Here is a 24,783-nt window from a genome sequence, read left to right on the forward strand (position 1 = left end):
CACTGACAATGCCTTGAAGCTGATCACCAAACTTTTAAAGTGTATCTTCGCCTATCATGAGTGCCATCATGATGTCATCCATACCTAAATATGGGCATTTTTGGTATCAGGAATTGCTCTCACTTCCAGCAGCTACACCATTTGGTCACTGTTGCCATGGCAATGGTCATACCTTCCCAGTCTACCTTTGGCTTAGTTCCCAGCTCCACCTGGGATCAGTTACATCATATTCCAAATAAAAGGCAGACATTTTCTGCCCTCTCCCTCTTTTTCTCTTCTTTCTCTGGTCTCTTCCCCGTGTCTCACTCTCCCATTAAATCTAGTACTTGGTGAGTGAGTACATAATAAACCTTTACTGAATGAATGGATTGATTAATTAATTAGTTAATTTAGTTAATTTTTAAAAAGTAATTTAAAAATCCTTTACAAAATCCAATGGAAACACTTGAAGATTGTGACATAGAAGACAGGTGATTCAACAAGATAGATAAAAATTGAACACCACACACACACACACACACACACACACACACACACACACACACACACATACACACACACGCTCGCATACATTTTGTTTTCATTTTTATTTTTAGCTTGACGTGAGAAAGAGGCCCAGATGTGTAACTCCACTGCTAAATGAGCTAATGCCATCTCAGCCCAAAGTAACGATGAAGAGGACCCAGCGTTCAAATCCTCAGCACCTGCAGTGGCTGCGACCACACACATCTCTAGTTTCGGGGGATTTGATACCTTTCTCTGATTTCTTCGGGCATCAGGGACACGTGGGGTATACAGACATGAATATGAGGAAAACATTCATACATATAAAACAAGTCAAATAAATCTAAAAGAAAAAATGAAAGAGAAATCATATATCCAGAGCACAAGAAAAAATGGATTTCCTGCATTTAGAAAAATTAACTCATGAGACCGTTCTAGAAAAGAGGTGGTCTAGGCACACATGTCAGAAAAGTAGATCTCGGCATGGGTGTGAGTGTCTAGGACTGATGCTGCAGGGGTGTTAATGGAAGAACTGCGTGATCTAAGGGCAGGCCTGGTGGAGTCCATGCAGGAGAGATACTGGCAGCAACGCTTGCTCACCTCACCATTTTGGCCAGAGCAGTGCCTTGAGCCTGTCTATCTCTGATCTACGAGCAACTGACCCTTGTTACTGTTCTTGAGACCTGGAGTCATTACATAGTCCAGGGGCAAAAATAGAAAAACAGACAAAGAGATGGTGGGAAATCTTATCCATATTAAAAACCAAAAGCAAAAAACCTCTTTTCCCTTAGAATTGGCTCTAAGCTTTAGTGCTTACGGGGATTGGGGTGGGGGTGGAGGACCTTGGTTTTATAGGGACTGGAGTCCTAGGCTCTGCTGATTTTGAACTTGGAAACTAGCCACTGGCATGGAACTGTCCCTGCCTTGCTCTGAAGTTGTTCCCAGTGACAACCTGAAACACGGACAGTGTGCCTTTTGTTTTTACATTGAGACATTACAACATCAGCACAAAAGGTAGCGGGCATATAATAAATGGTAAATTTTTAAAAACTGAAAGGTGCTAAAGCTGGTCACCCGTGGCTAGATTCAAGAGAGACTGTTATAAAACTGGTTCTAGCACCTTCGATGGGAGCTCACCCTCAGGGTACCAGGACTGCATGTCCACCCTGGGATACTAGGTCAGCCTACCACTCTGTTTGCAACCCCACCATGCATAGTTAACACAATTTCTTTAGATTCTCATCAGAAGGGATCCCAAGCCTAGAGACCTGGTACCCAGGGTGTCTCAGTTCTTGGTCCTTTCACCCTGTCTTCCCACTGGAGCCTACTCTTTTTAGACTTACACTTTTGTACAGTTGCTCTGTCTGTCTGCACATCTTGTTCTTCTGTCTGCCTGGGTCTCCTATGCCCAGCAAACTCAAAGCATTGCAAAACTTTCAAAAAATTTCAAAACTCTCCTTTTATCTACCCAAAACAGCTTTCGCCAAATTCCCAAGTGAACTCCGTTAATGTCCTTCTTTGTATTCCCACAGCACCTTGGGGCTACATCCTTCTGAATACCCCCTATCCTAAGTTGAAATGTCTGCCTCCCTCAACAGGTAATCAGTTCTCCAAAGGTGGATCACCCCGCATTTCATGACTAGAACCCTGAATTTATGGCAGTGGGCACCTTGGATGTTCACACGGTCTGGGAAGTCACCTGCCCTTGACTGAGGAGTGTCCAGTGATCAGGGGTCACTTCCATAAAGGGAAGGATATACCTAAGATGCGTGAACCCAATGACAAGCGGCCACCATAATAATCATCTAAGTCCCCTTTTAGACTTGGAAAACTAGAATACTTCCAATAATAATAATAATAATAATAATAATAATAATAATAATAATAACAACTCCTCTCTGAGTGCTAATGTAATTTCCTGAGTGGTTAATTTTATAAATCACTCCCGTGAGCCCTGAAGTCTCATCCCTGGTCCCACTTCCTGCTTACATCAAGCTTTCCAATGATTATAATGAGTGACATCATATGCAGAGCCTTACAGAGAGCGAGCATACATTTTAAAAACAGATTTATTTACTTACTATATATAAGTACACTGTAACTGTCTTCAGACACCTCAGAAGAGGGCATCAGATCCCATTACAGGTGACTGGAGCCACCATGTGGTTGCTGGGATTTGAACTCAGGACCTCTGGAAGAGCAGTCAGTGCTCCTAACCGCTGAGCCATCTCTCCAGCCCTCAAACAAACACTTCTAAAAAGCCATCCAGGCTCCTGAGAAAAGATGGTGGTAACGAAGAACGGGATCAGTGTCTAGGATGGACAGGAAGGGGCGTGATTGGTGATACAAAACCTTCGAATGCTTATGCTTCTAACTTTAGGTAGGTTAGAATGGGGCAGCCTCAGAGAGCAAAACAGCAAGGGGTAAAGAAAAATCAGATTCTAGAACAAGCGCCATCTGCTCCATGAGCAAAAGGGTATTGATTATAAATTCCTGGGTGCTGGTCTATGGGCCCAGGTTTCTAGAATATCCTTCCTTCCTCTCATGTAGATCCCAGTGCAGGCTTAGCAGGTGCCAAGTTTGAGAGATCAGTCTGTAGGAACACACAGATCGAACCACATGGAGTAAAGTGAGTCACTGAGGCTTCACCTTACTCACAATCACACAGCAAGCGCTGTCCCACTACTACAGGACTTGGCAAGTTTTCTTAAAAGACCAAATAACACATTGTTTCAGCCTTGAGGGCCTCACCGTTTCTGTTGTTCTGAGCCCAGCTCCACCACTGTGGAAAGAACGCAACCAAGATGTTGCACAAATGCTGGAGCATGGCCGATGCCAGTGTTTCCAGATTAAAAATTAGAATTTCACTTCATTTCCACATGCCTCACAGTACTCAACTCTTACCATTTCTTCAGCTCTTTAAAGACGTAAGAACCAAGCCTGACCCAGGCTGTGAAAAAGAGAGGGGATCATAGTCTCCCCTCTGCTCTATGTAAACGCTCTTGCGTGAACTCATATCTCTGTTTTTCTACAGCCACAAAAATAGCCCAGTTCCTGGAAGATTCTCAGTATCTGTCCATATTGAGTTAGTGAACTTAACTTTTATTCCATAAGGTTATATAAAGAAAAGCATGTCTCACAAGGCTTATTTTCCTTTTAGCTGTTTTCTCTGGAATTGTCGAGCGCTGAGTAGCATTTTGAATGGTCTCTAATTAGTTTGGCAATATAAGCCATGGCTGTAATAAATGTCCCCGATTATAAGAAGTCAGTGAAACTCATGGACTCTATAGATAGAGCCGGAGGAGCGAGGGACACACGTCAGTGCTCACAAGCCATCTGCTTTCCTATCTAATTGAAGCAGCTTCCTGACGATGACTTTCAAAACTTCCCATCTTGAATGACATTGGTCTCTATCATGGAGGCAGAGAGATAGGAGACACATTGGAATCAGAGTTCGTCTTCTATATGTACTTATAACAAGATTTCTTTCAAGCCTAGCTGTTAACAATAGCTTTCTTTTTTCATGAAAAATTGGTGTGACTCTGCCACGGGCATTGAAACTTACATAATTAATCATATTTTCCACGTTGCTATGGTACCAGGAAACTAAAGTCAAGTTCCTATCTCAATTACAGAAACTATATATTTATCTTTTGATTATATTGATATTTTCCATGGTCAACGCTTTTATTTTTCAACAGTAGTAGTATATTTTATAAGCTGTTGGTAGAACAAAAGGGGGACACTAGCTAATTGACTCATTAATCTTAGTAACCTAGTCCTCTTGTTCATAAGATGTACATGAACAAGATGAAAACCATGTTAGCAACATGGCCATACCAAGACAAGCCAAGCAAAGGCTTTCTCTCAAGCCTCAAGCCTTCCTCGTCTCTCCATATGCTTCTGCTCTTCATCTGGCTGTTAGCATCTTGTTGCCATGGTGCTCACTGTTCACACAAACAGTAATCAAGGGAAGAATGCCTGCCCACTTCCTGACAACTATTACTTAGAATTTCAGGCCAAGTGCTTGGGAGTCCAACTCCATACACCAGAGATGGTGAGGCAAGATAAGCCCAAGCCATTTAGTCTGCATTTTGAAGCTGGGAGACTCGCTTTTTTAAATGCTTAGAAGAGTGGAATAAGCTAACAGTATCAGGTAGTTTTTCTTATCCATTTAGCCAGCTGGTATTATTTGAGCATATGATATGATATGATATGATATGATATGATATGATATGGGGCTGGGGATTTAGCTCAGTGGTAGAGCGCTTACCTAGGAAGCGCAAGGCCCTGGGTTCGGTCCCCAGCTCCGAAAAAAAGAACCAAAAAAAAAAAAAAAAGAACTTGAAGATATGATATGATATGATATGATATAAGATAATATAATATGAACCAACCAGATTGTGTGTAGCATTTTAACTCTTACCTTCTTGTAAACAGGTACCTTTTAAATGCCTTTTTAGAGGTAATATGTGTATTGTGTTTTGTGTGTCTCTGTGTATATCTCTGTTGTGTACATGTATGTACATGGTATGTACATGTGTGTGTGTGCCCCATTCCCATCCATGCCGCCATGGTCACACATGTAGAGACTAGAGGAGGACATTGGAGGTGTCTTCCTCCATTGCTTTTTGACTTATCCCCTTGAGACAAGGGTCTCTCACTGAATCGAAAGCCTCCCATTTTGGCTAGACATGCCAGCCAGTGAGTTACAAGAATCCACCTATCAAAGCCCATGGCCATGTCTATTTTTTTTAATATGGGTGTTGGGGATTTGAACTCAGGTCCTCATGCTTGCACAGCTGATGTTTACCCACTTTTCTGTCCCCTCAATCCAGGAAACAGATTTTTAACCATCAGAGGAATGCCCTCAGCTGGTGTCTGCCATCAGTAATAGTAAGAACTCCGGGGGAGCCCAGGGAGGACTCTGGCCCCAAGTCTCACAGGTTTAGTGCTCTTTGAAGTCATTTTGTATTCTTTCCTTTTACCACTAGACAATCCATGCTCTTCTGCTTTGGAGACCAAGCCTGGCCTGCAACACAGGACTGTGGGCTTCTATCCTATCTTCCTGGCTGGAAACCACACTGCGTTCCTGCTCCTTCTGCCTTTATTATGGAAACCAGTTCCCCAGGACTATGCTCCGAAAGAGAAAGAATTGGGTGGAGATCTGGGCCGGGGAGAGGCCCGTGATGAGAGGTACAGCATAGCATTGCTCTTGATCCGTAGAATGTGTGTCTGGAAGGCAGCAGTATTTAATTTTTTTGTGAAACTGGCCAAAGGTCTACAAATTAAAAATATAACTATAGAAAATCAGAATGACTTTGGGGGATTAAAGCTTGATCGATTATACTCTGGGATAGGGCCAGGGCATGGTGTCATTAATCAAATGAAAATTTTCTTTTTAATACGAAGAAAATTTACTAGGGTCCTTAGAGGTTTTCTTGGGTAGGAACAAGGAAGTTCTCAAACAGGATTCTCATGAACATGATTTAAAAAAAAAAAAAAGTGTTGTGATCATTGCTAAAAATTTTTTTGCTAAAATATTTTAACGGGAAAGATTATTCCAAATGTTTCACTCAGAACACATTTCAAACGCAGAATAGAAACCAAGAGGGCAAGTGGTTTGTCATAGAGGCGGGACAGTTCAGACTCCAAGCCTTGTGAGAGTTTATGGTCTACAGCATGAACCTCGAGTGGAGAGCCACACATGGGGGAATGGGATGGTCTTCCAAGTCAGCACTATTGAGAGTTCGTTAGAGCGAGACAGCACACTGCCTTTGTGTCTCACAGATCAATTGGTCAGATGCTGTCGTTGTGCCATCCCACAGATGAGGAGGTCCAGGGGAAGATGTGAATGACATCAGCCCCCGAATCACAGAAGTGACCATCACCAACTGCTTGGGAACACACATGGCGCCCTAGGCAGAAACTGAATTGCTCTGCTCACACAGCTCAGTCAAGCCTGACCACAGCCCCATGGGGTTGGTGCTAAGGTTACTCCTTACTTTACTGGATAAAGCTGAGCAAGTCGGCCCAAGCTCAGCGAGCAGAAAGTAGGCTCAGCAGGTTGGTGACGCTTCATAATCTACACCACAGACACTCGCAGGCAGAGGGAGGCGAGTGTCACACGATCTTGTGAGATGGGGAATCTAAGAAAGTCAAACTCAGAGTACAGAGCAGCCTGGCAGACTGGTGAGGAGGACAGGATGTGACTGGGTCAGAACTGGTCGGGGGCACTAGGACTCATTTAGAACGAGGGAGCAGATGAGTTCCTTCGTGGCATGGTGAGGGCTGTGAGGAATCGATGCTTGCTTCAAATGTTCCCACCTCAAAATGGGGTGTGGGCAAGATGGTAGACAGCACCGGGCAAGTCACCCTAGATTATAACATCTCACTGCACCCCACAAGTGACTACAATGGTTTGTCAGTTAAACAAATTTGGGGGGAAACAGCAAGGGTAAAGAAAGTCTCCATTTGCAAACCTTTGGCTCTTTAGTAGTGAGGACCCAAGCTACTGGGTGGGAGTAGGGAAGGAGTTGCCTTGGCAACCGCTAGGGAACCAAGCATGAAGTTAAGCTAGAGGCAGGCCAGAGCTGCGTCTGGAGGGTCTCGTTTGCCGTGTTGTGTTATAGCTCCCTCGGACATAGGGCTGTAACGTATCCCAGCAGAAGCAATGCCCTCACTGCCTGGGACAGCATGCTAAGCGGAACAGCAAACCAGGGAAGGTTTGTGTGCCTGAAAGACTCAGGGGCAGGGAATGAATGTGGGGGTTAAAGAGAAGAAGGTAGGGATAAAGAGAAACACGTCAACTCCCTTCCACAGGTATAATGCAATATAAGCAGGCTCATACAGCTTGTCCCTGTGAGAGGATGGGGCTGAGAGATGACTCAGCTCATTCACTGCATGGTGCATAAGCGTGAGGACCAGTGTTCCCCCAGCTCATACGTTGTGTGTGTGTGTGTGTGTGTGTGTGTGTGTGCACGCACGCGCATGTGCATGTACATGTGTGTGCACGGAAGCATGTAATTCCAGCCCTGGGGAAGCAGAGACGGGACGTTTCCTCAGGCTTTCAAGCTAGCAAACCTAGATGATTTATTGAGTTCTAGGCTCAATGAGACATCCTGTCTCCAAAAAAAAAAAAAAAAAAATAAGGGAGAGAAGGATTGAGAAATGTACTCATTGTCAACTTGTGCCCACTACACACACACACACACACACACACACACACACACACATTGGCATAAATACATGTGTATGCGTGCATGTGTCACATACCTATGCACACACAATAGGTGTGTGAGGGTGTCTTTCTACATGGAAGACAGTTTTTTACTTGTGAATAGTTTGTGAACGTCTGCTGAAAGTTTGTGGCAGAGTTTGGACCATTTTGATGGATAAACTGGGAAGCCAGGCAGGGACAATTATTTTGGTAATTGTTAATATTTCATGTTTCCACGCTGAGCCAACTTAAAATTCTGATCTATGACTCCAAACATTTAAAACATCGAATAAGCATAAAGTGCAATGAATAAAGATTTCTAAATCTATTATTTTCTCCTAAAATCATTTAAAAGTATAAGCTCTCTGTTTACCTAACCTTGGAAAGTCAAACCTGTGCCTCACTCTAGCGAATTCTTTCCTGACCCCAAGTGTGAGAGACGATCACTCACAGGCTTAGTGACTAAACAGTCATTAAATAGAGTGGTGGAGGAATCGACCCCTACGAGTTAAGACGGAAAAGTTTTGTCTTAAGACTGTGCATGAGCAAGCACCATGGCTGAGGTAAAGGCTGAGAGTATAGACAGACAGAGTGGCTGCTCTGGCTATCGGCCTCTCTCAGAGCTTTCTTTGTTTCCCAACCCTGATGATAACTTTCCTCAGCGACTCTCTTGGAAAGCTGATAAACAGGAGAAAGAAAACAAACACAACTCAAGGTCTTTCTTATATAATGCATGCTCCCACCCTAGAGCCCCCCCCCTAAAAAAAACAGAACTCAAAGGACCTTGATGTTTTTATCAATGCCACTCAATGTCATGGACAGGAAATAAAAATATTTTTCTTTTCCAACTCAAATACCATACCCCCTGTGAAGCTGTTTTTTTAAAAAAAAAAACAACCCTAGAAATAGAAGATTTGGGGAATGTTTCAGGTGAGAGATACTCATCAAAATATTACACTTCGCTAAAAATATCTCCAAGTTTTTCTTAGCATTCCAACTCGCACAGCACTGAACTTCGGCGTGATTAACCTGTTTCACTCTTTTGTAGTGGAAGGAAGCTCTGAGGTCACCACAAAGGAGGGAGCTCTAGAGCTGTCCTGTGGGACCAAAGTCCCTGTGGGCATGTGTCAGGCCAGAGGGTTGTTTTCAGAGTGGAAACAGGACAGGTGGGAGAGGGCGGAGAATACTGCCGATGACTGCAGCCTCATTACCTTGCAACCAGAGTTTAGATCAAAGACCCAGGAGGTAACTTAGGCAAGTTGAGGAGTCCCTGAAGGCTAAGAAGAGCAAAATGTCCTCTGTCAGCTGCTCCAGCACAGATAAATGAGGCCTTTTGTTTGGAACCTTGCTTGTGGATGACAGCAGGCTGACCTAGCACTTGGAGATGAGGGAGGACAAATGGAGGAGGTTGGTGTCTAGAGTGGGCTCAGACATCACAGCTCCAGTAAAGGAAAGATAAACAGGCAGAGATGTGCATGACGGCTTTGGAAACGGAAAGCTAGGGAGCTGCAGGGCAGAAGAGGTTCCTCCTGGCCTCCTTCCTTAATGGCTTCTCTTTGCCATCGCAATCTCCTGGGCCCAATTCCTCTCCTCAACAGGAGCAAAGTAGATGGCAGCTAAGTCTGTTTTAAGTCCTGCCAAGAAAAACTGCAGGGTTAAGTAAACACACACACACACACACACACACACACACACACACACACACACGCACCATGCTACTGGATTTATTTTTTCATACGTTTCCTGGGCACATATACACACAGAGGAAGATTGCTTTTATTCAAAGAGCTCAAGAATGTTCCATCTATGAAGGAGTCTCTGTGTTCTTAAGCTCTGTCACTAGCTGCTTTTGTTCTCCAACAGGCCGTAGATATATTTTGGAGTGGTTGATCCTTCAGTCGGCCAATTACAACCCAAATTACAGCATATAAAGCCACCAGGATAACCACAGGTCTGTGGCTGACCAGGCTTGAGGGATATGACTGGGCAGTCAGGCAAACGGTTCTAATTCATTGTGTTACTGGCAGCACAAAAGTGTCCCCATGGGAGAAGAGGTTGAATTCCGGGAAGAAATATAGATGTGAATATCTGCAGAAAGATGTTTTCCACGATGGTGAGTTTGTCATCCATGCGTGCAAAAGAAAAGGAGGGAGAAAAAGAAACCTAACCAGGACTTGTAGAATGTCAAAATGATAAAAATTAATCACAAAATAAATGCACATCATACACTTTCAAAAAGGTGCAGATAGAGATACCTTTGCATTATTACTATTATTATATTATTAATAACCATCACCATCATCATCATCACCACCTCAAACTGACAGCCAAGAACCCAAGATCCCAAATGGCAGCACTGCTCTGAGGCTGAGGGGCTTAATGGAGGATCTAAGGTTTGCGTGGGAGAATAATGATAGTGACAACATCCCTTCAAGTTTTGTTCATTCAAAGATGACTTTGTAGTTCATTCAATGACTATGCAGGAACATATCAGTGTGCTGGACCCCACACTAACCTTTATCCCAGTGCTCGAGGAAAAAGTAAAATCTTCATTCAATTCAGGGAAAGAAACGTAGAACTGAATGAACTTCAGCTATGTGTACTGAGCCTCTCAAATTCATGAAAACCTCCAACTTTCTAGCTCAGATACAAAACACCATCTCTATAGGTATACAAAGAAGACCTTAGCATGTTCAAACATAACTCACCCTTTCTCTAAAGAACCACCATGGTGGCGGGGACCCTGTAGTCATAACCTGAACTCAAGATAGGAGTCAGGGGTATCTTCAAAGCTCTCATTGCTACAGTGGGAGTCAGGTCCATATGCTCGCCACAGCTCCCCACATCTAATTGAGTTGAACCAACTACACCCCTTGAGTTTCTCCACAAATGTTCTCCCAACAAGGTCCAGTATTTGAAGGTAGAGACAGATTCTGTGTGTTTGACAGCAATGTCATCACTTATCATGGGCCAATGAGGAACTGTGCAGAAGTAACTCAGAGGCAGCAACTCATGTGGTACAGTGGGTGGGCTTTGCCGATAGTAACATTGTTCCTCCATCCAACATCTGGGTTTTCCCTACATTGGGCATCATGTACCACAACAAACAGGAGGAGGTGAGGTGAATTCTGGGATCGATGGATGCACACGTGAAGGCGAGGATGTTTCCAGTGGATACTGGCTGATATCACTGTTGGCTCTATAAATAAGCCTTAGAGCCTTCTTTTAGCTAGACCTTCCTCAAAGGCCGGTTCCTCACCTGCACCAACCAGGCCTAGTTCACGGTTGTCACTGGGGAGGTGAAGCTGAGTGAAAAAATGGTCCAGTGTGAAGAAGTTTTCAGAGAGCCAGTCTCGAAAGGAAACCCCAAGGGGAGGAAACAGTTCATGGGAAGAGCAGGAGAAGACCAGGCTGAGTAGAAAGAATAGGACAGCTGCCACAGCTCTTGACGAAGACATGGATGAACGTGAGCAGGAGCTGGCTGCCCCTACACCTACCTGCCCAAGAGTACCTTTGTGTCAGATGAATTTAGGCATAAGTATTCTAATGATGTCACCCTCTCTGTGGGCATATTGTGTGAGCACTTTGACAGAGATGGCTGATCCCTATGGTCTTCTGAGCTCTGCTTCCCTGAAGTGCTCACTCAGACCTTATGAGTTGTAAGTTCATCACAGAAATGTATCAGAGTTTGAACAAACCGGGGAAGAAATGTCTTTGATAGTGCAATCCTCTCTGGAACCCAAACCAGCAGATTCATTTTTTGGTGTTTAGATCGACTGAAACCAAGAGCTTGCCCCTCCTCTAAGTTTATATGGGCAAGTGGATGTCAAGTCATATACATGGCAGAAACTGGGTCCTGAAAGCCAGAAGACCCAGACCCTGGTTTAGTAATACTTTTCCTGGGACATTGCAAAAGAGGATCATAATTCTTGTGTTCTGTTTCTTTATATTTACATGTACAATTATAGATCAGTATATTTCTTTTAAAAGATAACGTGGATGTTTACAATCAAAACTAAATACCATCAGACATTCTGAGTCTTGAGGTTGACCAGCTGTCTTAGGGATACTCACTAGAGAAAACAGTGCTAGATCCACTGGAGGGATTGACGTCCAAATATCTTAGGCACAGTTCCATGTGGGACTTTCTTCTTCATACAGTTGGTGCAATCAGCTTTCATCAAATCATTAACCATTAAAAACCCTACATTGATGATGCTAACAAATGCTCATCATTTCTTGAGAGTCAATGGATACCTTGGGCCTTATACATGGGAATCTGTAATAGGCAATTCTTCAGGACAATTTCAAGAAATAGTTCGTACCTCTTTAGCTCTTGTTTTCAAGGTATGAGGATTCATTTCTAGGAAGTTTTTCTTTCTTGCTGTTAATACTCACACTGATGTAAATGAGACATTGCAGGGCTTATGGAAACACTCGGAGGGGTCTCCTTCACAGTGAGACCGAATGTGAACAACATGATTGAGGGGTGTCTGCAACACCACTGGGGTGTTCCTGTGTATGTTTATTTTAAGAGAAGAGAGGAATTTACTTTAAGGCATTAGAGCTGAGTCAATGTCAGAAAACAGCAGGGGTATTTAAGGGGAAATGAGGGAAAGGAACAGTCAGCTCTTCTTTCTCCTTCTTCCCATCTCCTTCCTTTCTCTCTCCCTCCTTACTATTTTTCAACTTTCCTTTTTACTAATCTATTCAAATCACTTTTTCCCTAGGTACTTTTTCTTCCTAAAAGTCTTTACTATCTAAGTAGGTAGGTAGGTGGGTAGATGAATAGATATAAATCTGTAGATTTGTTTAGGACTTTGCCTTGATTGAATATTTTGAGCACAGAAACCTCCTACCCTTCGTGTCATCTACATATATATAGTCAATCACATGTCCAAGAATATCCCAAATTGTCCTATACTAAGTGAAAATGTAGAAACAGCAATGTGGATAAAAAGTACCTTGGAAACTTGAGATTTTCTGAGAGTATAAAATTCAAGCTGAACAAGGAAGATGAAATATGATTCTGTCAGAAAGAATTCTAGCAGAATCAGGGCTGGAGTGAAAGTCCCAAGACATATAACGATGGTAAATTGATTGAACCAGAGCTGTGCTCTGGCCCAGAGGAGTCAGGAAGCAGCCAGTGAAGGCAAAACAATTCCAGGCCACTGCTCATCCCACAAGTATGGCTGAGGTCAGGGTCTCAGAGGTCAGTCCTGGGTTTGGCCCTTGGAGAGGCAGAGAAACCACAGCAAGTTTTCAAGTTGTACTTTTTACGGTCTTCGTGGGGACACAGCCAACATCAGCCAGGGGCTGTTTACCAACAGGGTCTTCCAGCACCGCCTTCAGAAACAACCATAGAAATCCCTGCCAAAACTTACATGAGAAGCAAAGAGAAGAGACTGAGTGTAGCCATGTAAAACATGCCCCAGTCATTTCGTAACCTCCAGCTCCTTGCAGATGGCTGCGGTGGAAGAAATGACTGCTTACAGAAAACAGAGCCCAGGAATCCATCCAGCCACCAGAGAGAAAGCAGAGTGAAAATTATTCACTGCGCTCTGAAACTCACAGCGATGCCTTGCTCGGTCTGAGAGGCCTAAAGTGTCTAGGAATAAAAACCTTCACAGAGGAGAGGGAATGGGTCAGGGGCAAGTACAGGTCACTGGGGAAGGCATTCGGTGTCAAGAGGGACACACTATATTAAAGTAAATCTCTACGGACTGGAGAAGCCAGATAGAAATTAGTACATCTCATATATCCAAGGCCATATGAGGGTCTGGGTTCTGGAAGAAACTAAATACAAGCTCAGTTGCCAAGGTAGTAGCAGAAGCCATGGAAGCTGGCCTTTATCAACCCACCTGCTCAAAACTCGGGAGTCGTAGATACTTGGAACCAATTACCTAGGGGGTCGTCCTTATCTCTCCTTTACATTGCTTTCCAGAACAATTTGGTATGCCACTCCATACACACAGCCCACCCTGCCTCCCCTTGCAGCTGCCTAGGAAGGCACAGAAATGCTGTCCTTCTTGGTCTACTGGACATCCCTTTCTAGAGCCATGCGAAAAGGGTCATGGAGACAGTTTGAGATAGTTCCTTGGTCTGATTAGCTGTTGGCACCCTACGTCTGCTACACCCGCAGGGTTTAGACACTAGCACACATCAGGATAAAACCTGAGGTGGCTGGTTCTAACACTGACCACCTAACACTTGGTTTAGTGCCTAGTGCAGTAGCAGTGCAGACAGTACACACACACACACACACACACACACACACACACACACACACACACACACACCAATCTCCTTTACTTGCTCATACTCAAATTGTCCTTCCTCCTGGAGAAAGTTTTATTAACAGAACTTTTGGACTTTATATTTAGAACTAAACTCAAAGGATTCCAAATTCACCCCAATAATCAGTCTCCCTCCTCCTCCTCCTCCTCTACCTCCTCTTCCTCCTTTTCCTCTCTCTTATTTTCCTTCTTCTCCTCTGCTTACCCTTCCTTCTACTTCTCCTGCTCTTGCGTCTCTTCTTTATGAAAGCCAGGAAGACAGTTATTAAGCCCATTTTACAGGCAAGTAAACACGGGCCTCAAATGACTAAGGAATCTGCCAGGATATACAGCTAAGATAATGTAGTCTGAAAATTTAGGACTTCAGATTAGGCCCACTAACTGTATAGAAGAAATGTCAGCTACCAACAAAGCATGCCTCTACCTTCTGAAAGACAGATTTAAGAAAGGCTAGGGCTTATAAGGAATTTCATTACATGTGTTCAGTACCTACTGAATATCTGTGTACCAGGCGCTGATGCTGGCAGGAGCTTTGAACCTGCATAGCTCTGTTCTGGCTGTCTCTCTAGTGTCTTATCATCAGAAGAAGAAGCTGATGAATATGCTATCCAAGGTAACCTGAAAGCAGGTTCTTTTCAATGTCTTCAGAGGAAACAATCCCACTGCCTTTAGCATTTCCTAGGGATCTCAAAGAACCATTTGGGTGCATGCAAGAAACTAGAGGGCTGGGTGACCAGGAACACAAAGGGACACGGGGAAGTACATAGCATGAATTCAGAGGGTCTGTTCCTGTCTAATGCACGTCTTTGCATGGCTTCCTTCCCTGTCAGAAAGGGAGGGCTGAAAGAGCAGTGTGTCTATTCTTGTCCCTTCTTTACCTGGGTAAGCTGGAAGAGTTATGGCCATCCCTAACACTCAACACGCCAAACTGCTGAGTACGGCTCATACCCATAGGCAGACCCCCTAGGTTCCAGGCAGCAACTTCAGGTAGCCCCACCCATGCGGTGGAGAACCAGCAGCCCCTTCTTCCCTCTCTGCTGAGTCAGCCGGGCTGGAAGGATCCAACGAGAACAGCTATAGGCTCTGGAGATATTTGGTTTAACTTGGCACCACAAAGGAAATAACAGTAGTTCAGAGAGAGAATAAAAATGAGGAGTTGGCAGAATAAAGGTGATAAAAATAGATTTTCCGACTCTATGAAGATGAATCATTTTGCCACGGGGATTCATGAAGCTGTTTCAGTTTGGTTTTCGATCCAGCCCCATAAATTTGATGAAGAGAAATTTCCTTCCCTCGATAACCGGTGCCATGAAGTGCTCAGCGTTCAGACAGTTTTGACAGGGTTTTATTAGAAAACCTCTCAGGGCTACCCTCCAGTCCTTTCTATGTCTGCTATAAATATAGATTGCGATGGGCAAGGACCAGTGGGGGAGGCAGCCCTTGAATCCAGAACCACTGACTTTTCCTCCCTGGCCAGTTTTTGCCATGATTTTCCTTGGTTTGTTGCCAGAAAGGGAGATTTTCACAATGCCAAAGGAGGCAGCCGAGACAAGGGCAGAGCACAAGAGAGGTCTCAGGTGAGAGGTACCTCCTGTCTATGTAGTCGAGTGCCCCATGGCACCAAATGGTGCAGTGTCAGGGTCAGTCTTTAAAATATAGCAGGGCTGCTCCTCTCTCACAAAATCCTTAAGATCCCCTTGAGATGGGCAAATTAATATATCTGTGTGTAACTATACATAGCTGTAAAATAAAAGACAACATCCTGTTTAACATATAAAGCCTATTTAAAGTGACTGGAGGCTGAGGGAGGTGTAAATAGTAAAAAAAAATCCATATCAAGGGCTAATTGATGGAAAATCAATTTTGAAATTACTCAAGCCATATCACAAACTCAAAAAAAGTATTGTTTTAAACCCAATGTAAAAATCCTCATGGCCTCCGACCTTCTCCCCTGGACCTCTGGCATAGATACTTTCCGATAAGAGATTTACTCACCCCAGCACGTCCTCATACTCTACTGGGCTCCAGCAGACCCACACAGGGAGATGGGAGGTGTAGCTCCCCTCCGTGAGTCCATCACAGCAGCCCGGAGGCTCCTACATTCTCTAGCCCAGCAAGATCCTCACTACACAGCGCCCTGCTCGGAGCAGAGCAGGCTGCGGCAGCTGGAACGCTGATGTAGGGAAGGAGATGAAGTGTTAGGGAGCTGATTGCCACACCTATTGGGAAGGGAGGTGGGGATCCGGATCCCTCTGAGGAAGAGGAGGAACCATCCCCAGAGCTCCAGAGACCCAAATAGGATCCTAAAAAGAGAGCAAGGTGACAGCCTGCAGCACACAGTAGGTTTGCAATACGGTCAGCCATTCTGGAACTGGACTAAAGTAAGTGTGACTTGGCATAAGGCTTCAAGTTCCAACTCTGGGACAAACAAGCTGCAGTGTCCCGGGCCAGTCATCCCCTTCTGAGCCTCAGTTTCCCTACTTGGAATATGATAGTGTTGTTAAACAGCTAGGCAGCTCCCAGTCCTGCAACCATGAAAATAAACACACGCGTAGGAAATAATAATCCCTGCCATGATTTACTGGAAACATATTACATACCATCCGCCATCATCTGAGACATTTAATGCGTGTCAGCTTGCTTGGTCCCGCAATGCTGAGAGGAGATTTATTAGCTTTATTTTATGGACGAGGAAACTATCACGCGCACTCCGTGAATCCCCGTGAACATAAAAGATCATCATAGCCATTCAGTGTTTTGAATTTAAATGGTGGCATTTAATCTCTGTGCCTGAAATTGAGATGACATCTGAGAATGGAATCCAGCCCTGTTGGGTGACTAATGTGTTTACAGTCTCTGCTGGTGTAATTCTGAGATACCAGTATTTATGGTTATAGCCGCTCCCGCTACTGCAGAATCCATTTTCCACCTGTTGTTTTTTATTAAAACTCCATAAAGGCCATGAAATATTCCGTTGTGCAGATTCTAAAAACAGGGTCCTGAAATATGGGAGCTGAAATTCTGCGTGTGGATTTACTGTTTGGAATTTTCTGGTGCCATAAAACACAGTGTTTACGACCAATCCATCACTTATAAAAGTTTATTAGATTGATAGGCCAGCGGACTCTCTGGTATCCTGCCATTTATTGACACCAATATATCCTATGGTAGGATGACGCTCGGCATTTATTAATAACTTCTGGGTTCCCACTGTTTCCTTGTATTATACCCTCCTTCATCATTATTGGGTTTATTGTCATTCACCCTAGTTTTCAAATAAAGTATTTACCTTAGGGAGAGCTTTTTAAATCTACGGAAAATTTGCCAAAAAAGAAAAAGAGGTTCAGTACAGCTAAGACCCCACATCTCATTGCCTAGGATCACCGAGGCAATTGGTGAAGAGACGCTGGCAGAGTGCTGGAAACCAGCGTCTGGGCTGCAGCTCTTTGACACCACCCAGGACAGCACATTACATTGCGAGCGGGTCAGGACCTACCTTGTTTCTGAAACTTGCAGGTTCTGTTGTTGTTGTTGTTGTTGTTGTTGTTGTTGTTGTTGTTTTTGACCTTGACAGTCGTGAAGAACACTGTCAGGAATCTTGTAGAATGTTTTTGATTTGACTTCGCTATTTTTTCCCCTCATGCTTAGCCATGTGAGGAGGACCATTAAAGGTTAAGTCCTATTTTTACAGCATTGTCTCTCTCACACTGCTTTTATTTTAAATATTTTTTTCACTTTATATGGGGAAGGTTGGAAAGGCTGTCTGACTACACTTTCCAGGCTGGTCTTGAACTCTTGGCCTCAAGTGATCCTCCTGCCTCCTCTCCTTGGGTAACTAGGAGTACAGGGCTGTGTCACCATGCCTATCAGTCATCATATTTTAAACACTTTATATTTAAGCCAAACAGAAGCTTTCAGACAATGGTTCCCAACCTGTGGGTCGCAACCCTTTAGGGGCCAAACAACCTTTTCACAGGGGTTGCATATCGGATATTTACATTACGACCCATAACAGTAGCAAAATTGTAGTTATGAAGTAGCAACGAAATAATTTTATGGTTTGGGGGGGGCACACCACAACATGAGGAGAGAGAGAGAGAGTCATGGGGCATTAGAAAGGCTGAAAACGACTGCTTTGAGGTAGGCAAAATTGAACTCTGGAAAAGCAAGGTAAATCTCAAGGCATTTACTCCATTATTGTGTATTTTACATCATTGAGAGGATGAAAACGAGAGAAATTAATGTTCCCATCTATTTTTAGATCAACGTAGAACCAAGCTTCTAGCAGGAAGTCACTTAATTATCAGATAGGTGTCTAGCAATTCTTTTGAAATGCTATCCAAGACAAACGTCCTATGAAAACAGTCTCAGAGGAAGACTCACTGGAAGAGCCATTTTATCCCAGCCAACTCTGGCCTCCTGCTCGTGTGGTGCCTTCAAGTGGATTGGAGCATGTTTTTGTTCTTGTCAAACTGTAGAAACCCCTTGAACTCAAGTTGAAAGTCCATCATAAGAATTAGTTCCACGGAAATTTCTTTATGTAATCTGTGACTATGAAAAACAGGTAAGACAAAGACCAAAATATGTGTCCCCTGTTCTTGTATATTTTTCCTCACAGATCCTAATTGAAGCTTTCATTCCCAAGGGGGTAGAGAAAGGAAGTGATGTAATGTCACAGGCTGAACTCTGCCCAGGGAAAGATAAGGGAAAACAACTGAGCTCTTTCTTCAAAGAAAGGTTTGGTTCCACCCCCGCCCCAGAAACCGGAAGGAGAAAAAAAAACCTAAGGGAAGATTTAAAAAAAATTACAGAACTTCTATATATAACTATGTCTTTGCGGGGGCACAAAATAGTCATGGGAACATGTTAGGAAAATAATCTATAGTGCACAGAAAGGCTATCAGACTTCAGCTAGTGACACTAGTCATTTAGCACACATGAGTAAGAATGTAGGTGCCTGGCTGGCTTACCCACTGTTACAGGTTAAACTGTATCCTCCACAATGTCCTCCTAACCAACTCCTTGTAATTCGGAATGTGACAGTACTTGACTTTAAAGAGGTCCTTGCGTTTAAAGAGATTATCTGAATGGACCCTAAGCTAAGCTGTGATGGTGTCCTCCTAAAATATGGAAAGGCAGACACAGACAAGCACGTTTAAAAAAGCACAAAAGATGGCCAATCAGAAGAAACCAGGCCTCATCCAAGCTTGGATCTTGGACACTCATATTCCTCCAGAACTGTGAGGAATGCTGCTCAAGCCACCCATTGTGTGGCGCCTGTAAAACAAACCAACACACTGGCCTCCACTAGCAGTGAAAGTCAAGGGATAGAAGCGCTTGGAGCAGGAGCATGGACAGCCAACAAGTTGTCAGCCGTTAGGTGGAGGACTTTCAGTCTCCATCTTGTGCTGTCAAAGCTCAGTTCAACAGTTAACGGCTTCTCCTGTGGCTTCCGGTCTCTTTTGTCTCTGTCCCTTTAGACCCTCCAGGACTGGCCAAACACACCCAAAGATAACACTATAATTAGAGGGAAGGGTTCAGAGCCTGTGGTTATAGGAAAAGAATTTAATATGGTTTCGTGCATTCTTAAGCATGAAGATTTAATGTCAGAATTTTTCACTCATTAACGAAGTCCAAATTTTCTCATGTTCCCCCTGAGTTCCAATCTAACATGTCCTTTATCCTGCCAGACATCTGCACATGACCGTCTCTTAGAGACAGCCAAGTCGGTATGTCCAAGACAGAATCGATCTTACTTCTTGGAACCCATTTCTCATTCCCCTGTTCCCATGATCCCTATTAAGAACACTACCACCCTCCAAGTTGCTCGGGTCCAAAACATGAATGTAACCTTCCCAGCACTATTTATGGTGTTTTACCAAGTCCAACATGTACATATTTTTAACATCTGACATAAAGTTGCATCTTTCCATTGCTGGTGACTTACCATTGTGTCATAATTGAATTGGCAGGTGGTTTTTATTAGCTAGACTCTTAAGTATGGTATGTCTCATAAAATGATGGCTTATTGTGTTTGGAGACATGTTCTGTCTTCCCATGTCTACTCCCCTTGGCCCTTCAACTAGGCTTAGGTGTGCATCAGCTCTCACTGGGATTTCTTGTCTCCTAATCAACAGATGATTGGTTTCTTCCCATAGCTGGCTTCCTACCCTTTTAAGTGTTTAAATCTGAAATGTCTCCCTAGAGCTCATGGGTTCAAGGCTTGGTCCCTAGTAGTATTGAGAGCTGAGACCCTGAGAGGTGATTGGGTCATGAGTATGCTACCTTATCTATTGATGAAGTCATCACTACATGGGCTATTAGGAGGTGAGGCCTAGTAGGTGGAAATGTTTCCTCCAGTCTCTTCTCTGGCTGTTTGCTTCTTGGCTGCCATGAAGATAGGTGTCCCCTCTGCCATACACTCCTACTTCCATAACTCTTGTCCCTATCAGGCCCAAAGTAATGGAGCTAGCCATCCTTGGACTGAAGTCTTTGAAACTGAACCACAATAAAACCATTTTCCCTGAAGGTGTATTGTCTCTGGTATTTATTCACAGTGATGGAAAGCTAGCTGGCCATGCCCAGCTGCAGAGCTACATGCCACACAAAAGTCCTTGGCTTTCAGTAGGTCTCAGTGCATGGAAAGGAGACCAACTCCACCTAGATGGGATTTCTGGCCTCAATGTACTCTTTCTGGTTCACTTCCTAAAACACTGACTTCTCTCAGAGACCCTTAGCTCCAGATACAGTCATGTGGGAACACTGGCCACTCTCAGACAGCATCTAAGCTCTTCTGGTTTGACCTTTTCCCTTCCCAACAAGAAGATCCTTTCTACAACTCCAATGTGCCTTGTGTTCGTGGGAGCCCTGCTCACATCCCTCCTTTCCAAAGCAGGTCTTGATCTCAAGTTAGCAACCTTCCTTGGTCACCCTTGCATATTAAGACTTCATTACCACTCTACGACTTACTCAACGTTAGACTTGTTTCTTTGACTCCTAGGAGGAGGTCCCCTAAAACTTATGGGTTATGTCTTATATCAAAAGCAGATTCTCACTTAGAAGGCAAGAGAGAACAAACCATCTATTTCTGGTGCACTGTAGCTCCCCCACCCCCACCCCATACCAAGGAAAGATACCAAAAACAAAACAAGGAACTTAGTTGGATGTCATATAGGAGGCTGTTCTGGAAACTGTAATCTTTAAAGTTCTATGACCCAATGGTCATGTCTGTTGAGGTAAATATTATTTGGGGGTTTCTACCCCATCTTAGATCATTTAGTTCCCAAATAAAAGACACAGAACCTTTATATTTATAATAAGCCTTAAAGCATTAGAGCTGGGCAGATACCACCCCTCTATAACATTTTGTCTCTTTCTCTATCAATAATCCCAAGATGTCACTTGCCATGTGACGCCTGGGCTGATCCTACTCCAACTGGCTGACCCTCATGGCTGGGTGCTCACAGTCCTTCTTCCTTCTCTTCCTCTCTTCCCATAGTCTCTTTCTTCCCTCTACCTGTGCCCACCTCCAACCAGGTAACTGAAAACCTGCCTAGCTACCTCTATTCCCTCCAGTAACTGGCTGTCATCATGTTTATTCAAGTAATAGTTTTATATTAAGGAGCAAGGTTTGCACAACAAAAGCTGGTATAGTTGAGAATTCACTCATAGCATACCTAGCAACAGACCAAATCTCAACACATGTCTTTAGAAGAATAAAACTATTTACAGGTTAGTAGAGATGCTCGTCAGCTTACAAAGGGAATAAGTTCTGATATCATAAGTTGAAAATCCAATGAACACATCTACAGTATGGTGTTGGCTTATGTGTGTGTGTGGCTGACTGGAAGCTCTGGTTCCTGCTGCTGTCAGGATTTAGAAAGTCACACTGTACATCCCCAGCCCAGGAAAATATCAAAGAATAGATTCTACCGAAAGGGCATCACTTTCACATCATAGTAAAGTAAAAAATGGTGAGCCAAGCCAGGGGGAGAGTGCACGTACAACAATTTCAGCCCCTGTGACAGGTAGAGCCTGACAGCTCCAGGGATCACTCCTGGTATTCAAGTCTTTGCATTATCTCCTTCCCTGGAGCGTGGGGTTGACTCAGGGTCTTGCTCTTAGTTACATGTATGGCAGAAGTGATGGAACGCCGCTTCAGAGATAAGAGGTAAAAGACAGTAACTTCCACCTTGAGCATTTGTGCTCTCTCATCCCCTCACTCCTTTCTTCTCTCTCCCGCTCCCTCTCTCTGTCTCTCTTTTCCTCCTCCTCTCCTTCCTTCCCTCTCACTCCCTCCCCCTCTCTCCTTCCTTCCCCCTTTCTCCTTCCTTCCTTCCTTCTCCCTCTTTCTTTCTTCCCTCTCTCCCCCTCTCCTTCTTTCCCTCTCTCTCCCCTTCTCTCTCCTTCCTTCCCTCTTTCCCTCCCCTCCCCCATGAAAGAGACTCTGAACTAGCAACTGCTCTATGCCTTGCTCAGCTTCTTAACCCATGGGAATTATGTGATACCCAATGTGATTTTAAGCTACTAAGTTGGGTAAGCAATTTGTTACGCAGCAGTGGATAACTCATACACTCTCAAAGTGAGATCATATATCCAGGATAATAATAAGGAACAAAACTTCTTACCAAGCCTTCTGCCAAAAACTGGACAAGGAGACTGACATGTTAGTCTTATCTAAGCATATTAGTGAACAGCAGCTGAAAGTTGCACACACGCAGCACACGATGGCGGATGTTGTTTGCTCTGATGTTTGTATGGCTAATTGAAGCTGTAACTCCAGCCATTGTCAAGATTTAGAATGCCATATTGAATATCTGCATCCCAGGAAAAGATCCAAGTATAGAGTCTACTGAATGAGTAATATATATCTGCTTATATATATATTTTATTTATATATATGCTTATATATATGCATATATATATGCTTATCTATATAAGCATATATATATACATATATATATGCTTAAAAAAATAGTGAACCAAACCAATCAGCATGTGAAGACACAACTCTTTCATCCCTGGTGACAGGCAGATTCTGATAGCTAACTCTGCTTCACTGGTCATTCGAATGCTCCTTCAACCTATCTTACTCACTGTGGAGAAATGCTGTCACCATATGACACACCATATTCACTATGTATCCATCTCTTTAGGGTTGGGTCATAACTTAAAATGTGGCCTGGTTTCTGAAGAAACATGCATGGGAGAGATAAAATTTAGACTCTAACACAGGCCAGGAAAAGCCTGATTCACGTGCTTGGATTCCATTCCATACGCATCTGAGAGCTTTATAAAAGTATAGGAAAAGACGAAGCCCAGAGTGGTTTGCACTTTTACGAGCTAATTGTGGAGACTGTTTCAAACAGCACGCAGCCAGAAATGACCTGGGAGACATCAAATAAACTACCTGGCTCCCCAATTAATGTTCTATCCTTCAAGTTAACACAAGGCTGAATGGACCAAAAAAATTACCAAACTCAGGTTTTTGTTGCTTTTTCCCTCTACGGTCTGTACTCTTTTATGTATAAAGCTAGTAAAATGCTAACAACCATCCTGACTGCAGCTTAGCCTTGGCACCAACCTTGAGAGCAGCGCATTGAGCATTCCTTCTGTGTACCATGTGGGAACACAAGCAAGGCTTCTCATACCGTGCCAGGGATGGGGATAAAAGAAGATGTGTCACGAAATCCAGTTCTGGCTGAGCCACTCCACAAGATCTATTCATTTCCCTCAGAGAAACATGCTGCCTTCGCAAAGAACAGTCAGCTAACCGCTTCTCACTTGTCTCTCCCACGAAGAGCCTGACCATCGGAGTTGCCCGATTGCATCACTCAGAGTAGGGCTGCAGGCACAAGAACCAGGACGGGGTTCCAAGACTCCTTTCCTTCCCCATTTAAAGGGGGGTGCTAGGTCTTCATGTTCCTATGTCCTTGTTGCTCCAAATCAGAATCCTCAATTAGGACAGCTGCGTCTGGCTAGGGTGACTGGCACTAGGAAAGGCTAACCCTTAGTCATAGCAGAAAAAAGGTAAGAAAGAAAAAAAGGCAAGAGATAGTACAATATGAGTCTGTACAGTTCTGGTTGCTGGTAGGGAAAGTCTTAGAGGGAACTGATGTGCAAGAAACATATGTGTGCATGAGACAGACTCATGTGTGTGTGTGTGTGTGTGTGTGTGTGTGTGTGTAAATGCATGTATGTACATACACCTGCATGTAAATGTGCATATATGTGCAAAAAAAAGGAAAGGAAAGAAAAGATTGAATTTTAGAAAGCTCTGTTGCATACTATGAGTAAAAATATTATGCTTTTTAAGAAAAGTCTTTAGCAAAACTTCTTGATATTTAAAAAAATCATTTTATGTGTACAAGTGTTTGCCTGCATATATGTATGTGTACAGTGTGTGTGTGTGTGTGTGTGTGTGTGTGTGTGTGCGTGTGTGTGTCTAGTATGCATGGAGGCCAGATTCCCTTGAACTGGAGTTATAGGCAGTTGTAAGCCACCACGTGGATGCTGGGAGCTAAACAAGACTCTCTATAAAAATCAGCAACTTCTCTTAACTGCTAGCCAGCTCCCTAGCCCCAGCAAAGACTTTTAATGCTTTCTTATTATTATAGGCTGTCAGCAAATACTTTACTGATTGTGATTCCTGAGATGTGGCCACATGGAGCTTGATTTAATAGAGCTGACAGGAACATTTCATTTAGGGTCCGTAATTCCCTGCCTTGAATTCATTCAGTGAGTATGTCTGAAACGAGAAAGGTG

The 24,783-nt window shown here is 43.7% G+C and overlaps 1 protein-coding gene and 1 long non-coding RNA gene across 44 annotated transcripts in view; one reads left to right on the forward strand and one right to left on the reverse strand.

Annotated features, from left to right (window-relative positions):
* The window catches only part of Limch1 (LIM and calponin homology domains 1), a 312,252-nt gene that overhangs the window by 138,209 nt on the left and 149,260 nt on the right, over positions 1-24,783 (reverse strand). For 8 of the 43 annotated variants that reach the window (XM_087583027.1, XM_087583020.1, XM_087583030.1 and 5 more), the window contains exon 1: positions 16,015-16,186. The gene's annotated coding sequence lies outside the window, so the exon portion shown is untranslated. 43 annotated transcript variants of the gene reach the window in all.
* LOC120096605 (uncharacterized) lies at positions 4,441-5,817 on the forward strand. Its single transcript, XR_015637423.1, has 3 exons — positions 4,441-4,660; positions 5,343-5,400; positions 5,499-5,817. It is a non-coding gene; the product is annotated as an uncharacterized LOC120096605 (long non-coding RNA).

Source organism: Rattus norvegicus, chromosome 14 (genome assembly GCF_021556685.1).
Source record: "Rattus norvegicus strain SHRSP/BbbUtx chromosome 14, alternate assembly SHRSP_T2T, whole genome shotgun sequence".
Lineage (NCBI taxonomy): Eukaryota > Metazoa > Chordata > Mammalia > Rodentia > Muridae > Rattus > Rattus norvegicus.